This window comes from Brassica rapa, chromosome A09 (genome assembly GCF_000309985.2).
Source record: "Brassica rapa cultivar Chiifu-401-42 chromosome A09, CAAS_Brap_v3.01, whole genome shotgun sequence".
Classification (NCBI taxonomy): domain Eukaryota; kingdom Viridiplantae; phylum Streptophyta; class Magnoliopsida; order Brassicales; family Brassicaceae; genus Brassica; species Brassica rapa.
This window is the reverse complement of record NC_024803.2, coordinates 21,783,490-21,798,834: the sequence shown is the minus strand read 5'-3', so window position 1 is coordinate 21,798,834 and position 15,345 is coordinate 21,783,490.

The window sequence follows — 15,345 nt, the reverse complement described above, 5'->3', positions numbered from 1 at the left end:
CCAGATACTTGTCTGAATTCCTTGCATCCTATGATTGATACTCCCAAGGTAAAGCTTACACTTTTTACATTGAGAAATGAGGTTGATTGAGGAGATTGATAATAAGATTTGTTAAGATTGTTGGCTAGATGACTTTGGTTGCTAAGCTAGGATATTGCATAATGTATTTCTGTAAGAAGGAACTTTTAGATGTGGAATGCAATATTACAGAGGTGATAATTTCAATGTTTCAAATCTGTGAGTCCCTGATGTTTTCAACCCTCTTCCAGAGAGACTATCCGTTGGTTTGACTTAAGGACAAGTCAAAAGATAAGTCTGGGGGAGTTGATATACCATGATTTTCACCCGTTTTTATACATGGTATATAAAGGTTTTAAGATGTATTAATCATGTTTTAGAGTCTTTTCAAAGCAATTACAGGTTTATTCACCTGATGGAAGGAAATGATACTTTTGGGACATTTTGGAATACTTTTACGCAAGGAAAATCGATCGATGCTTGAAGAGCAACATCGGTCGATCATAGTCACTTACCATCGATCGGCAAACATACATGTGCATCGATCGATGCCCAGTTACACGAATGAGATCGCGAATTAAAGATTTCATTTCCCAGAAGATCTATTATTTGCAACTTAAGTCCCTAGCCGCCTGTTAGGCTATATGTACTAGGGTTTTGTATCATTTTAGGTAGACACTTGCAAAAGACCTAGTTTGGAGAATGAGCATTTTGGCTACCATTAGAAGAGCTTAGGATTTGGAGAGATATATCTGAGACTGCAAAACAGAGAAGATCTTGAACTCCTTTATTTCTAATACTCCATCTATTTGTATTCTATGTTTCATTTGAGTTTATTTCATGCCATCATGACTTTGTCTCTCATGAATATGTTTGAGTAAACCAATTGTTAGATTTAGGTTTCTCACCATGGTTGAAATTATGTACTGCTAATATGACTATTAAAAAGGTGTTTTGATTGTTCTTTCATTTGCTTGTGAACTTAATGCTAAAATTGAGATTGATCACCTTTATTTTAGATCTTAGGATTAATTGAGTCCAACTAACCGTTTCCCCTCAATACCTGAACCCACTTGCGTGATCTAACTAACTCAGGCGCAACGACAGTTGGTCTGAGAAGGTTAGATAACAAGTTAAACCCGTTCGCAAAGCTCGCTAGAATAACCATCGATCGATGCAACTATCGTTATGTCGGTCGATCGTTACAAAGGTGTATCGGTCGATGAACATAAAGTCACATCGATCGACACTCTCTCGAGATTAAAATACGACAGTTGAGATCCGAGATCTAACGAAAATAACCTATCCGGTTAAACCATTGTTTAGTTTAAAAACCATCAAACCCTTTAGTCTAAACTAAGTGCATGTATTTCATACCTGAGATTTACCTGAATCTAGCTGCTTTCCCATTCTTAAAACCACTTCAATTCAATCTATCGTTTCACTATTGTTTTCGATTTATCATTTATTGCTTTTAAAACTATTAAAACATTTTAGTCTATCTTCATTTCTAATTATTTAAGTCTGTTGAGTAATCCTAGAGTCTCTGTGGATTCGATCCCTAAGTACTACATCTGAACCTCTTTTGATGAGAGTAACACTCTTTAGGGTAATTTGAGTGATATCACTTTTCATCTATACTATGAATTTCCATTTCTTCATTGTTATGAATTGTTTTGCTATGTCTGAGTAGTTCATTTATTAGATCCAGGGTTCAGATAGATTTATAGGATTAGCCCCATACTATAGATCTGCCTTGTTGTGATATTCATGATAGATTTGTATTCATTGCTTGTTTTAGCCTTGCTAACTAGAACTTGATCATAGGATTGCATACTCAAGCACCCTTGTTATCCCATCCTGACATCTATCTATCATATTATGACAGCTAGAGAGGGCTAACCGCCAATTTAGTGTCTTAATAGGGCATATCATACTCGCGCATAGGCCTGGCTAGAACCCGTCGATCGATGTCCTCAACTGACAATCGGTCGACGTAGGTAAAGGTGTATCGGTCGACGTCCCAATAGGACCATTGATCGACACTCTTTCGTTGTCAACATACTAACCGTTGAGACACGAGATCTAGCTTGTTAACCAGTGAAACATGCGACAGCTGATCACTGAGTTAAGCGGTTGAGTCGTAACATGTCATGCATGCAACAAATAGGTATCTATAGGTATTATAATCTCCAACACCTGAATAGTTGCCCTGCATCTAATATCATTTCCAACCAAGTTACATTTACTATTTACTTCGCTTGTTACTATTGCTATTCCATTTAAACATTTACAACTCTTAGAATTAATAAACACTAGATCTAATTGTTCCCTAGCTCCTTGTGGATTCGATCCCTAAGTACTACATCTGAACCTCTTTTGATGAGAGTAACACTCCTTAGGGTAATTTGAGTGGTATCAAATTTGGCGCCGTTGGCGGGGAGCTTAGATCGCCATTAGATTTAGTTTTATTGATTCTTATTCTTTTCTCTACCCCCTTTCTAACATAATCTTTTTCTTGTCTTTTCAGGTGCATGCCCAGCGGTAATAGAAGCAACAAGAAGAAAGACTTGCTGTTCGGAGACGATCCTGCTCATTTGGAACGCACCATCCGTAGAGGTCAACGTTCCACATCGCTCGACGCAACAACTTCGTCGTCGATCGATACTCACAACCAACCGTCGACCGACACCAGACCTTCATCGTCGATCGATTCTAATCATTCGACAACGATCGATACTACACCGCGTACGTCGATCGATACCGTGTCGTCAAAAATGGTAAACATTATTATTCTAACACAGAACAAGAACGGAAACCTGTATGACCAGAACGGTCATCTCCGTAATGCAACAGGTCAGAAAATAGACGCTCAGGGTACTGTAACCCCTGATGCTGATGCTACAGGAGCTGCTCAACCTGTACACGAGGACGCTCGATCGAAACCACTGGCCGACTACAATCGCCCAGATGAGTACTATTCCAACAGATCAGCTATTCGACTTCCGGAGATCCAGAAGCAGAATTTCGAGCTGAAATCCCAATACTACACTCTCGTGTCGCAGATACCCTACTCTGGGTTACCGCACGAGCATCCTATGGACCATCTAGAACGGTTTGAGGATTTAATCGCTGCTATTCGGATGGAAAGAGTCCCCGAAGATTACATATTGTGCAAGCTCTTCAGATACACGCTGAATGGAGAAGCGATGCACCAGCTTAGGCAGCAACCCACAGGATCCTTAACATCCTGGGCCGACATAAAGAATGCTTTCTTACGAAACTTCTTTGATAAGGCGCGCGCTGAAGAACTTCGGAACAAAACTTCCACATTCTCGCAGGAGGCTTGAGAGTCCTTCAAAGATGCGTGGATTAGATTAAGGTTCTTCCAGCGAGACTGTCCACACCACGGATTTAACGAAGTGCAGCTGCTAAGCAATTTCTTCCGAGGTCTCACCTTTCAGTATCAAATGGCTCTTGATATGGCGAGTGAAGGAAACTTCACTACTCGGAATCCGTTGGAAGCTGTGAGACTTATCGAAAACGTTGCTAACAACAGCAGCACCAAAAACACTGACTCTGAACGGAAGAAGTCTGTAGCCTCTATCGGGAAGGAACATATGGACGAAGTAAGAGCTAAGTTAGATGTGGTGCACGAGCTTCTTAGGAAGCAAGTGTGTTTAGCTGAAGGAGAAGTATCATATACGGAAGGAGAAGAAAATGTGAACTACATCGGAGGTACCAGATTCCAGAAATTTGGAAACTAGGGCGGAAACATTAACTTCTTTGGAAATGGTTAAAGAAGTAACCAGAGTTCACAATTTCAAAAACCCTTCAACAACAGCAAAAGCTACTCGAACTCCTACTACCAGAATTCACCACCCATACTCAGGAAAGCAAAATCGAAGAAATGCTTGATCGAGTACTGTTGGGACAACAACAAATCACCGTGGATTTCAATGGTAAAATAGACTCCGCCTACAACAATCTGAACACAAAAATCGAGACCTTAGGGACTCAGGTGAGAAAACATGAAACGCAAGTGATTCAGTCTGGCGAGACTATAAGGAGGCAAGAAGCTTTCGCTAGAGAGGCAGGAGCTGATAAAGGAAAACACCACGTAAATGCCATCATAGATGATGATTTCTGGCAAGTGGTGAGACATGAAAAGCTTGAGGAAGGAGACTTCGAAATCGAAAGCTCCATGAGTCTCGGCGGATCCCAATGGCGTCGACCGATGTCGATGAACTCGCATCGATTGACAGACTATGGCGAAGATCGATGGACGGATTACTCCAGTCATCGATCGACGTTGTCCGCTAAATCGACTGAATGCAATGCAGTTCGAATTCTAACTCATGAGGAATTCTCAGCTAAGCATCCTCACCCACCATCCCCTTTCTATGATAAAATCTATCGATCGGTTGACCCAACCATCGATCGACAGAGTGAGTCCGACGTCGATCGTCACAACACACCTCCCACCGATCGACAGGCACCTCTGACATACCGAGTGAGGTTACCCTCAATCGATAATGATTATATCAACGCAGTCAGACCACCACCTAAACCATTAGCTAGCCCACCAGAACCAAATACCAACCCTTTAAATAGATCACCAGAACCAGTTCAAGACGATCAGGAAACTGAAGGGAGAAGGTTAAGGAAAAGAGAGGAGAAAATTTCTAAGAACCTTAAGAGGCAAGCTAACGATAAGGAGATGGATGGTTTCACTAAAAGAATCCTCAGAATCCCAATCGAAAAAGTTTTGATGAAGCTTACTTCACACACCGGTTGTGGATGTTCTTCAGAGAAACAAAGGTAACTGAGGAGGAGAATGTTTCATCAAGTCAGAGAGAAGATGAAACACATGATCACATTGACGAAGAATAGTGATCCTGGGAAGTTTGCAATACCATGCGTAGTCAAGGGTGTTGAATTTCCCCATTCAATGTGTGACACATGAGCATCAGTTAGTATCCTCCCTAGGATCATGGCAGACCAGCTTGGTTTGACCATCGAACCTTCAACAGAATCCTTCACCTTCGTGGATCTTTCAGAAAAACGATCAGGAGGTATCATAAGAGATCTGGAGGTACAGATTGGTAATGCCCTTGTCCCAGTAGATTTTTATGTCCTAGAAATCAAGCTTAACTAGAACTCTTCACTTCTGCTTGGAAGATCTTTCCTAGCTACAGTAGGATCTGTTTGTGACATGAACAAAAACAAATTGTGTCTGACACTGATAGACCCCAACATCTACTACGACCCTATCCAACCTAAGAGAAAGGTTATTAATTCTGTGGATTATACGACCCTATCCAACCTAAGAGAAAGGTTATTAATTCTGTGGATTACGGGAAAGAACTTGGCTTCATTGACGCATGCCATTGTGGAGCAGAATTCAAATCGGAGTACGAAACAGAGTACTCGAAATCGATCGACACCCCCACTTTTCCATCGATCGATTCCAATGAGTCAACAGTGACCGATAACCGCAACAACACAACGCTCGACGTTGATCAGTCGGTTAACCATTTCGCTCCACCTAATCATTGTTACCCACACTTTGCCTTCCAACATCCAAGCAAGAGAGGACGTGATGATTATTCCATAGGCAGTTGGGCAGACAGTGGTTTCCATGAAAGCTTTGCAGTTGACACTGTAATTACTTCACCTAACGAGGAACATACAGAGGAATACGATGAGGATTATTGGAAGGAACGTGCAATAGAAATGTCTTCGCAGGATGAAAGATTTGAAACACATAAGTTCACCAACACGTTTCCAACATCGTTCGACGAAGTGCACTCCACATCGGTCGATACCCACCCTCGTCCAGCAAAACAACCGCTCACATCGATCGACACCCATACAGGAACATCGATCGATATTCGCGCCGCAGCAAAAATTCAGGAGCAGGAGAATATTCCCTCTCCAACTAGGTTTATAGATACCTATTTAAAACGTTTTGCACCCCTGAAACCACCTCCACACACCAGAGCAGACACACAAGCAGAAAAGATGAACACTCTTCCAACTACATCAACAGGAAAATCCATGAAGAGCAATCATCTCAAGAACACAAGTTCTGCAGAAATTATTCTGCCCTCGATCGAAGCATCAGTATCAACATCGATCGATACTACTCTAAACCCTAATATTTCTATTTCTAAATTGACTGATAATGCAAACATTGATTATGGTTTTCTAACAGCTGATGAATTTGGTAGTTTTAGGGACACAAATGGCAACGCACGTGCAATAGATGGAAGGATCTTACAAGTGTCCAGAGAGGACATAGCAGATATCCTTCAAGTGGCCAATGGACCTGACAACCTATTCTCATAGCAATGTGGCACTCCAGACGTCATTCAAACCGATCCAAACAAACACGTAGGAGTCGCCGCAACAGAAATCAATCCAGATCTATCATGCCAACCAAAAGGCAAGCATCGATCGACGGGATAACTGAGACATCGATCGACAGGATAACACCACTGTCGAACGATAGGGATGACCCGACGTCGATCGACAGACGTTATGAATTTGGAAATCGCGCTTATGACATGTACGGAGCCAGAAAGTTCACTTGGGAACAAAGAGACGAGTATGGAGTCTACAGAGATGAGTGTGGACACGCCCGAGGCGTAGCTGGTGAGATGATACCTGTCACAAAGGATGACATCAGGAAAATAGTGGAAAGAGCATCTCTTTTTGAAGAGAGCCACATCTGTTTTCCAGAACATGCCACTTCCTTCACACTCACAAGACTGGCACCAGAACTCTACACCAAAGATGAAATCAATGAGATGGTGACTGGTATTTGTGGAGCTCAGGAAAAACTGGGAGAGGAGCTCAAGTCATTGGTATAAGATACACATCAACCTTTGGATAGAGGCTACAATGAGCTTTTCAGAAGTATGGTAGAAATGAGGACAGAAATTGAGAGTTTACGTCAGCAACTTGAGAAGGAAGCCACGACCTCAGCATCGATCGACGCACCACATGCACCATCGATCGACGTCAGTCTTCCTACAGACCAGATCCCTGCAGAACCACAATGTTCAGCAAAACACAAGGATGAATGGGAAGTCTCATACATCGACACGAGAATAAACGACGTGTACTACCCTCTCAACAACAACGTGGACTGGCCGAGCACTAAAATTGAGCTACTACAGCAAGATCTAGACACCATTCGCAAGAAGGACCAACAACCAGCCACATGGATCGATGTGTATACTATCACATCGCTCGACGCTAAGAACTCAGCCATGGATAATAGGCTGCAGACTTACGAAATCATGCATGACCGCTTCGTATCACCAGTCATGCTAGATTTAAACAAATTGTCTAGTCAAATACTTCATGCCCAAGGGGATATTGATAACATTACTAATAAAAAATTTTTGCAGCCAAACTCATCTTCGATCGACAGGCTACGAGGGCCTTGGATCAATGGCAAGTATTCTGAGAAGTTACTCCCCTACACAGAAGCAGAGGTTGACAACATCACATTCAAGATCTACACTGCTGTAGACACCATGGAGGAACGACTTGACAAACACTGCGATGACATCTACTTTTCGTTCGACAACAAAATCAATGGACTAGGTAGCCACGCAGAATGGCTACATAAAGAAGTCAAAGCCATTCAGAGGCAACTCGCAGCTCAGCACCAGATATCAACATCGATCGACAGGAAGCGAGCGAAATCGCTCGATGGTAAGTCGCCGAGATCAACCGACGAACAAATATTCGCATCGATCGACGCCGAGTCTACACCAGCCGGCGAGCAGCTGATACACAAGATGATAGAGTCAATGCACAAGAACTGACAGAACCTTCAGCATACGCCTATGACAACATAGGCTGGCACCAGGTCAGCATTGACAACGTTCAAGATAGGCTACAGAACATCTCCAATGTACTTGAGAAGATGGATGACAAATGGACAAGAAATGATGGGGCCACAAGAACTTTCATTGCATCTTGGTCAAGAATGTGCAGAGATGACGTGGATGCTTGTTTTCCAACAAGCAGCTGTTTCTCCACCAAATAGCCAATCACTACTACAGTCAAGCTAAATGACTATAACCAAGCGCTGAGTGGGAGGCAACCAACTATTAGGTATTTTAGTTTGGTTTTATTAGCTGGCATTTATTTACTTTCGTTTTATTTCTTTCAGATTTAGGAGACCCAAGTAGGAGGACCTGAATATCGACCGCCGATGAAACGTCGACATCGCTCGACATAGACAACCACAGGACGATCGATGTAACATTTTCCCATCGATCGATATCTAATCCGGTCAGATGTATCTTCCCAACTTGTTACATTTCGTACATCATGAACTATTCCATCATAACTCCGGCTGAGTTACACTGGGACAGTGTAATTTAAGTCTGGGGAGAGATTTACTGATATGATTTATTTTATTCTTATATAAAAGGAATTTTAATAAATTATGCTTAGCTATTGAAAATAGGGACTATAATCTTATATTGATTTAAACTTGAATATCTAACCAGTCTTTAGCACCATTTTAGATTTACTGATTGCAGATAGCACTATAGATGCTAAAGCAGATAAACCTATCAACTACACACTTGCCTTGAACGTATGAAGTAACCAAAGCTGATTTCCAACACTAAACCTGACATAACCGCTTGTCTTGGGGCTTGGTATACATGGGATCGGATACTTCAGGCAAGTCTGGAAGGTAACGCCTTGTGTAGATTATTTATCACATTTTCTCTCTCTAAATTTCGACCCTAGAATAGTTAGTGAGTTACATTACAAAAAAAATAAAAAATAAAATAAAATAAGATCTATTGTTTACTTAGGATGAGTCTGAACAGGACTTGGTGGCTAAAACCATTAAGGCTTGATTCATAAAGACTCCAATAAAAGAGTTCGAAACGGGACTTGGAGGCGGAAATCTTCAAGGCTCGCTTTCGCAAAGAACTCTTGGATATAGGTCAAAAAGAAGTGAACAGAGATTGGTGGCAACCACCATTAAGTTTTGATTCATGGAAGCCTGTCCAATCTTGATTCAATGGAAGCAGACTCTGACTCAGAAGAGAAAATTAGAGAGAGAGAAACTAGGAACTAACTTTTACATGCAGCTTCCGATACTTGTCTGAAATCCTTGCATCCTATGATCGATACTACCAAGGTAAAGCATTCACTTTATATTTATGCTAAGAAATGAAGTCAGTAGAGGGGATGTCAGACGTGAATTGTTGAGTTGTGTTATGTTAGAAATGGTTGCTAAGCTAGAATACTACATAGTGTGCTTCTGTGATTAGGACTTTTTAAATGTGGTTGCAAAATTGCTGAGGAAAAGATTTCTATGGTTTAAAATCTTAAGTCCCTAATATTTTCAAACCTCTTTCAGAGAGACTGCATGTATGTTTTGCTTGAGGACAAGCAAAAGGGTAATTCTGGGGGAGTTGATATACCTTGGATTTGACCCGTTTTCATCCATGTTATATAGGTGTTTTACTATATATATATCTATGTTTTCTACTCTTCTAGGTATGTTTTCAGGCTCAGGTGCATTTCGGAGTAAAGCTATGACTTTGGAGCATTTTGAAGCTTAAAGGACATTTCACCCGAGCTGACCATGTAGTGTTGTCGATCGACACCAAGAGATGCCTCGACAGATGAAGATTAATATCGATCGATGGTAGATCGATCGATGTCGAGACATTGGACACGCGACATTTTGGATCCAGCGGACTTAAAATCCAAGTCCAAGCCAAATTACGAAAAAGCCCTGACGAGTTTTTAACCTAGTAGATTATATACTGCCTAAGTGTTTTGACGGCAGAGGAGAGCTTTTTGTTACAGTTTCACTTTGAGAGAGAAGAGAGAGTTTTGGAGAGAATATCACTTGTGATTGGAACTCCTTGTTTTCATTTCTTTTCAACTACACTATGAATTTCCATTTCTTCATTGTTATGAATTGCTTTGCTATGTCTGAGTAGTTCATTTATTAGATCCAGGGTTCAGATAGGTTTGTGGGATTAGCCCCAAACTATTCATTGGTTGTTTTAGCCTTGCTAACTAGAACTTGATCATAGGATTGCATACTCAAGCACCCTTGTTATCCCATCCTGACATCTATCTATCATATTAGGACTGCTAGAGAGGGCTAACCGCCAATTTAGTATCTTAATAGGGCATATCATACTCGCGCATAGGCCTGGCTTGAATCCATCGATCGATGTCCTCAACTGACAATCGGTCGACGTAGGCAAAGGTGTATCGGTCGACGTCCCAATAGGACCATCGATCGACACTCTTTCGTTGTCAACATACTAACCCTTGAGACACGAGATCTAGCTTGTTAACCAGTGAAACATGCGACAGCTGATCACTGAGTTAAGCGGTTGAGTCCTAACATATCATGCATGCAACAAATAGGCATCTATAGGTATTATAATCTCCAACAGCTGAATAGTGGCCCTGCATCTAATATCATTTCCAACCAAGTTACATTTACTATTTACTTCGCTTGTTACTATTGCTATTCCATTTAAACATTTAGAACTCTTAGAATTAATAAACACTAGATTTAATTGTTCCCTAGCTCCTTGTGGATTCGATCCCTAAGTACTACATATGAACCTCTTTTGATGAGAGTAACACTCCTTAGGGTAATTTGAGTGGTATCACCCTCAAAACCTATCATTTTTAATACGGTCTCCGAACCATGATTTCTACTATCTTACTATATACTATTTAAGCTTTATGATTCCTACTCCTATGTATGCTAAACGTCTCCAGACAAAGCTTATAATAAAAATAGTTCCAACTGTAAGGTCACTATACTTAAAGGGGCATACGAGCTGGATCAGGTCTCCAGATACCTCCGATCTTGGCCAACCCTTATCAAAAAGTAGCATGTCAACAGTGGCACGTCCACAGAAAATCAAAATGGGTATGAGACATAAAGCATGAATGGGTATGCGCAAGCCTGAGTATGCTGTCAAAACTACCTAAAACCCATGTGCAGCCTAAGGCGCATCGGGGTCCCTAGAGTACCACATGTCAAAGTATATGTATTAAAACTCTACGTGCTATACAACACAAGGAACACTGGGTATACTTGCAAAAATACTGTAAAATACAGGGAGCGAAAGTGCAAAAGTCCAGGAGCACCTCATAATCTTTGCTAATCCAGACGTGGAAAGCAGCAAAGCCTGGCACTTGGGTCATTACACCCATACAAGCACCCTCTAAGCCTGTTAGTGACTTTCTGCAGAAGTAGAATACATAATAGAATTTCGATAGTGGCCAGCTTCCGAGCGGAAGAATGCAAAATCCGAACAGGTACCGATAGTAGTCTTGCCTAGAAAGGCGGAGTACAGTCCTTGTGAAAACAAATATTCTGGGTTCCCAAGGGAACTCTGAGCCTATATACCAGCCCGCGATCTAAAGAGGACACCCACGGTTCCCCATACAATCTCGGGTCCTATGTAAAAAATCTAAGCGAGAACCTCAGGGTTCCCATATAGCCACCGGGTTCCAAGCAAAGATCTTAGGATCTAAGGAAAAACCTTCGAGTTCATGTATGGCCTCAGGGTTCCAAATATGATCTCAGGAAGAAGCTAGAACCCATGTGCAGCCTAAGGCGCATCAGGGTCATTACGACTTCATGAACCTCCGGGTTCCTACATGACCTCAGGGTCCAGTTACGACTTCAAGAACCTCTGGGTTCCCATATAGCTTACGGGTTCCTAGCAAAGATATCAGGATCAAAGGAAGAACCTCAGGGCTCCTGTATGGCGTCAGGGCTCCAAATTTGGTCTCAGGATCTAAGGAAGAATCTCCGGGTTCCCATACAGCCCCCGGGCTCCAGTCATGATCCCAATATCTAAAGAAGAACCTCCGGGTTTCAGATAGTATTTCAGGATCTAAAGGAGAATCTCCGGGTTGCCCTATGACCTCCGGATCCCAAATGTGATGTCAGGGTCTAGGAAAACCTCTGGGGTTGCCAGATGACTTCCGGTGTCATAACCCTCATGAGAAGATAGAATTTTGGTCGAGAAAAATTCCACTCGACCAATTTTGAGTTGGTTCAACTAGAATTAAAAATAAAAATCGACCTGGTGAATTATCTTCGACGGGACTGTCTCGTGGCCAAAATACCTACTCTTGATAGTTCTGGTCGAGTTTTAATTATTATGGTCAAGTTTTAATTATTGTGGTCAAGTTTTATTCAATCCGTAAGGGTTTATATAAAAGCAAGGCGAAACCGATGGACGGGAAACATTTGATCGAGAAATGGTCGGGAATACTTTCAGCCGCTTGCGAGTGATGTGCATGTCTTGTGCTGCCTGCCTGCTTGCTTCATTTCTGCCTGCTTTCTTCATTTAGATTATCATGTGACTGTCACAAGCTACCTGCCTACTTGTTCATTAAATAAGTCACATGCGTTCACAAGCTACTTGCTTCAGTTGCTTGTAGCTTTCTTCATGGGAAGGAAAAGTTAAGCTGCTTGTGCTGCTTGGTGTGCTGAAGCATGTTTCCACCTGTCTAGACTCAGCTTTGCCTTGTGTGGGAGTAAACCATCATCTGAAGTAACTCCTTATGCTTTAAAACACCTTCTTCTCTCCTCTGGACGTTCATAACCTGCAGCATAACAAGAGAAATTTTAAGAGAGAAAACAAGAGAAAGAAGAGAAAAAGTAAGAAACAAATCATAAACAAATATGGGAAAATTAGCCACGACCTTAGATCACTTTGTTCCATCCTCTAGCTCAGTTCCCTGCTGTGTAGAATAACATAAGGTGAGGTACCCAGAGTAAACCCTAGGCCTTGTTCTGTTTTTGTGATGAACCAATTCTGATTTATGTTTTTAAAATAGTCCAGCCATGAGTTCAGTTTCAAGGGGAGGATTATCTGAGTTCATATCCATCAGTTGCTGTTGTAAGCTTAAGTCTCTTGTCTCAAACTGTGTTGGTCAGAATCATATGTTATTTAGTTAAGCGGTTATCATGGATCAATTGTCTAAGCCTTTCTTCGGTTCAGATTTATTTATTTCAGATTAAATCAGTTTGCTGAAATAATTAGCTCATCTGTTATGAACTGATTGGATTTAATCTAAACTGAGCTGATCATGGCCTTAACTACACTTGAACTGAATTGATTAAGCTTGTCCAGAACCGAGCTGTTAGGAACTGATTTAAATTTCTTCTTCAGAACCGAACTGGCGGGTTGATGATCATGTTCCGAATTGTTCCGTTTCAGGTCAGTAGTTGAGTAAAGTTTAAAGGCTCAACCTTGCTCATCCAGTAGAACCATACACAGTCTAGATGGTCAAGGAGACTGGTCGGATCAGTCGGATCCTTGTTGTGGTTTTCAATTAAGAATGTTCCAGAAGCCGAGTGTGATTAGCTTGAGCTCGAGTGTAGTCTTCCTTAACCAATCTCATGGATTTTAAGGTGAGTCTAGATAGTTGATTAAAGAGTTATGAATTAGTGTTGCATGATTGAAAATGTAAATGATTGATAGGCTTTGTCTCTTGATCAAATATTGAATTGGTGAGGTGTTTACTTAGTGTGAACACTCAATAAATATTTATGAATGATCGTAGAGATTTATTCCAAACCTTAGTACTTGTTCTCAAGTACTAATATATATGTATATTATTAAATATATTAGTATAAATCATGTGAAGTCTTATTGTATACTCACTCTCCCGAAAGTTCCCCATTACATTGTTCTTGCGATACGGAACAAGGTCACGAAGAAACAACGATGGGGTCGCACCCTGGAGGGCGTGTGATGCACCTCAGTCCATGGATCAGTACATGGAAACGTACCAGAATGGAGATCAGACCGTTCAGGACAGCTCAGCCGAGGTTCGCCTTTCTAGTCGTACCCCCAGGACGATCGAGCCGTGTACCGCCTCGACCCACTTACATCCGGAATAAAGCTTCGACCAAGTCCATGTCCTAAAGACCAATCTGACCGGACCAGTATGCGTCCTTCCCAACCATCTCGACAAGCCAAAGTTAACAGCCGAGCCAGACTTGACTTGGATCATGCCAGACTTGACATGGATCATGCCGGACTTGACGTGGATCATGCCAGACTAGACTTGGATCATGCCAGACTTGACTTGGATCGTGAGGTTTCCCAAAATGATCGAGACTTATCTCTCTTGGTCAGTTTGGCACGAACTGACTGTTCCAATTATCAAGCCAATGGACTAACCCTCCTGTCCGACTCTCTCTTGGATTTCTATCATTCAGATTTCTGTAAGGCACGAATCATCCAACCATCTGAAGACTTAGGCCGCATCAGTTCACTGCTTGATCAGGCCACGAACTGTCCAGACCGTCCCGCATTCGTCCAGCTCCTTACCACGGTGACTTCAACTTGATCGAATGAATCTAGACATCAGCCGAAGAGTCACATCGACCAGATCTGAAGATGAAGAGTTTCTTGACTGACCTTCCACATTCTCAGTCAATTTTGTTTTTTTTAAGTGTTTTTATTAATGTCTTTCATTTACCACAAGTATTATAAATATGTAAACTCTTCTTCATTATCAGAAAAATCGATTTTCTTTCAAAGTTTATGAGTTTATCTCTTTGTTCTTCGTTTAGAACAGTCTTGTTTCTTATCGAGTGATTCTCCAAGTAAACATATCTTCCCTTGTTGGTCTTGACGTAACATTCCGAAACCACAATCAAAGCCGTTAGTATCATAAGGTCTTTCCGCAACCTTGTGTGTCGCCAATCAAACCATCAGATCTCCCTACTTTGGCGAGTTCATATCCAAAGTCCTGTTGAGTGATCCTTGTCCGAATCTAGGACGTATCAAAGTGGTATCAGAGCCACTCAACCGGTATCATCTTTTCATCTTTCTAAATCGTTTCGTCTTCTCATCTTCATTTTCTAAATCTGTTCATCTTCTTCTATCTCTCTCAAATCCAGGCCATCTCTTTACCAGCCACTAGATCTATATAAAAAATAAAAAAGAGAAAAATAGATCTATCTATAATAAAAAAAAAATAATCAAAAGTTCGATTAGTGGCTAGGTGGTGGAAGAGAAATCCTGCTGTTGAAGAGAAATCCATCCTTAGAGTGGTTAATACGGATTTCAAAACCCAAAAACTTCTTATCTTTCTATCTAACTACCCCTGTTTGCTTGGAGATCCTAACTTGTTACTAGTCTTGTTCTCTTAGAACTTTGAGAGACAACTTATTGAGTGACCATCCAAATTCCGAGAGAAACATAGTGGGCAAGATCAAACACTTGAGTGCGTGAGGAATTTTGCGAACTAATCTTTTGTGTTAGACTTTTC